Source organism: Lolium perenne, chromosome 6, assembly GCF_019359855.2.
Source record: "Lolium perenne isolate Kyuss_39 chromosome 6, Kyuss_2.0, whole genome shotgun sequence".
Taxonomy (NCBI): Eukaryota; Viridiplantae; Streptophyta; class Magnoliopsida; order Poales; family Poaceae; genus Lolium; species Lolium perenne.
The window spans coordinates 238267151-238270942 of NC_067249.2; positions in this window are offsets into that span (position 1 = coordinate 238267151).

Below are 3792 nucleotides of genomic sequence, written 5' to 3' on the forward strand. Positions count from 1 at the left end.
CAACCATACTTCACTACTAACATTTAGACTTCACCCATGTCCTCAAGAACTAAACGAACTACTCACAAGACATCATATGGAACATGATCAGAGGTGATATGATGATGAATAACAATCTGAACATAAACCTTGGTTCAACGGTTTCACTCAATAGCATCAATAACTAGTAGAAATCAACACCGAGAGAGTTTTCCCTATCAAACAATCAAGATCAAACCCAAATTGTTACAGCGGTGACGATGTGCAGCGGTGGAGACGGCGGTGATGATGATGAAGATGATGATGATGGTGATGGAGATGATGTCCAACTTGATGGCGGTGACGATGGCGTCGATTTCCCCCTCCGGGAGGGAATTTCCCCGGCGGATCTCAGCCTACCGGAGAGCTCTTTTCTCTCTGGTGTTCTCCGCCCCGCAGAGGCGGCTGTGTCTCTTCGCGAGGTACCCTCTGGAGCTTAGGTTTTCGGGACGAAGACGTTCGCGAAGAAAAGGAGGCGAGAGGGGGCTGTGGGCCCCCTCCTCACAGGGCGGCGCGGCCAGGCCTTGGGCCGCGCCGGCCTATGGGGTGGGCCCACCTCGGGTCCCCTCGGCTCCCCCTTCTGGCTCACTTCATCTTCTGGAAAAATAAGGTTTTTCGTATAATTTCCGTCAACTGTTGATCTTCCGAAATATTGCATTCTGACGGCGCTTTTTCCAGCAGAATCCTGGCTCCGGTACGCGATTCTCCAATAATCATGAAACATGCAAAATAGATGAAATAACATAAGTATTATCTCCAAATATGAAATATATCAATGAATAACAGCAAATTATGATATAAAATAGTGATGCAAATTGGACGTATCAACTCCCCCCAAGCTTAGACTTCATTTGTCCCCAAGCGAAACTGAACTCGGTAAACAGGACCACATGTTTATGGAGTGAAGAGTCGATAAATAAAATACGGACAAGAAGCATCATATTCATTCACACAAGATATTCTAGTAAACAACTTCCTCATATAATTCAACTTGAAACAAGTATAAGGTAATCACAAATAAAGGTGCATAAGAAATCATAGTTGGTGATGGCAAACTTCGTTCTTGGTCAGAGAACAATTAACAGGTTATACTTATCTATCGAGCAGCGCTCTCATGTTAAAGTTTATATGGCACAACTTGCATACTCAATCATAATAGTTTCCTCGTGATCATTGATAACTTGCAAAGCTATATTCATTCAGATAAAACTTGTACTAAACAAGGAAGAATAAAAGACATGATGAAGCAAATCACAATATAATGGTTTGATCACAAGTACTGAAATGCTTGCTTAAGATGGAGGGAAATAGGTTTACTGACTCAACATAAAGTAAAAGACAGGCCCTTCGCAGAGGGAAGCAGGGATTAAATCATGTGCTAGAGCTTTTTCAGTTTTGAAATCATATAAAGAGAATGAAAGTAACATTTTGAGAGGTGTTTGTTGTTGTCAACGACTGGTAGCGGGTACTCTAACCCCCTTGCCAGACAAACCTTCAAAGAGCGGCTCCCATTTTATTTTTGTGTGGCACTCCTTCCAACCTTTCTTTCACAAACCATGGCTAGCCGAATCCTCGGGTGCCCGCCAACAATCTCATACCATGAAGGAGTGCCTTTTTATTTTAGTTTTATTATGATGACACTCCCCCCAACCTTTGCTTACACAAGCCATGGCTAACCGAATCCTTCGGGTGCCGTCCATCAATCACATACCATGGAGGAGTGTCTATTTAGGTTAATTAATTTGGGACTGGGAATCCCATTGCCAGCTCTTTTTGCAAAATTATTGGATAAGTGGATGAAGCCACTAGTCCATTGGTGAAAGTTGCCCAACAAGATTGAAAGATAAAACACCACATACTTCCTCATGAGCTATAAAACATTGACACAAATAAGAAATAGTAAATTTTGAATTATTTAAAGGTAGCACACGAAGTATTTACTTGGAATGGTAGGAAATACCATGTAGTAGGTAGTTATGGTGGACACATATGACATAGGTTTGGGTTAAGGTTTGGATGCACGAGAAGTATTCCCTCTCAGTACAGGTCTTTGGCTAGCAAGGTTAATTAGCAAGCATAAGAGTCGAGGGAAACAAACAAATATACATGTGATAGAAACAATCATGCATCTTCCTTGCAAGCACAAACAATTTTAACTTCAGAATAATAAGCTATGAGCTAACAAGAAAGAAAGATAATGAAACAACTACATGTATTTCTCTTTTCTACTTAAACCTCAAAGTGTTGTTGCTATTGACCAATGCTAAGTTTGCCAAAACCAAATAGATTTATTCAATGCTCCCAAAGTGATACCAATACTAAAATCAAGATCAATCATATAATAGAGATTGCAAACTAAAATAAGATGTGCAATATGTAAATGATAAGACTTCTCATTAATATTCCATAACGATAACTCACACCAAGGGATACATAGACAACCAACTAAAGGGGACATACTTCCACACTGCAACCTATCTTATATGATAACTTTCCTACTCATGATATGACACTACTTGACAGTAAAAAGTAAAAGGTAGTGATGATGTGATACCGCGGCACTCCCCCAAGCTTGGAACAAACCAAGGGGATGCCAATACCGATGATGAATTATTCCTTCGGCGATGGTGGTGAAGAATTCCTGACAAGCTTCTCAACAAGCTCCTGAAGCTCATCAATCTTGTACGTGAGGTTGCGAATCATCTCCGAATTGTGCTCGACGCGGTTAAGAAGTATGTCCGACGGCGAGTCCCAACTCTTGGAGTTATTTCCCCACTCTTCACCCTCAGGCTTCATCCTTCCTGCAGTGTTAGAACGATCTATATCCCAATTGCTAGGCAATGCTGCCTTGGGAGTCCTTTCAATTTGACTATTGAAAATTAGATTGCGGAAGGGATGGTGAGTGCCTGAAGAAGATGTCTTCGGAGCTAGGTAATGACGTGGAACCCTTCCTCCGGTGCGAATTCTTGCGCTCTTGTTTGCACTAAAAGGGTTATCCACCACCTCGATGCTTGCGATGGTAGCACGCGGGTGTGCGCGCGAGTCTTCCTCCACCTCTTCTTCATCCTCTTCCTTGACGCTCTTGTCCACCTCTTTCCACTCGGGATCTTGAATATCTTCATCCGAAAGCTCCTTGCCCTTGTTCTTGGAGACCATGGTGCTTCTAGACTGAAAACAGATCCTGGCAGAAACAGCTCAAAACAAAACACGTCGAGAAAACGATATACGGACCTCCAGGGGTCCGGGGGATTATATAGCAGGAATTTTCACGACGAAAGGAAAGTACCAGGTCGAACTAGAGTCGGAAAGAGGCGTCGAGGCGGCCAGCTCATAGGGCAGCGCGGCCTGGCTGGGGCCTGCACCGGCCTATGAGGGCACGCCCTCGTGCGTCTCCTCCACTCCGTTTCGATCTCGTAATTTTTCATATTTTCCAAAAACAGCAAAAACATTGTTCGGAAAGTAAATCGCGAACTTTTCATTACCAGTACTGTTACCTATTCAAAGTCGAGTTCTGGCGGACTGTCAATTTGACCTTTGATGAAGGCCTCCGGTGTTTCCACTCGAATAACATCAACATCTACATTGTAAGAATCACCTGAGATATAATGCTTGAGTCTTTGTCCATTCACCACTTGTGTGGCATTGCCTTGGAGAGAGCTAATTTTGATTGCTCCTGAACGATACACGTCCTCAACAACATATGGTCCTTCCCATTTCGAGAGCAGTTTCCCTGCAAAGAATCTGAGACGAGACCGATACAATAGGACTTTATCC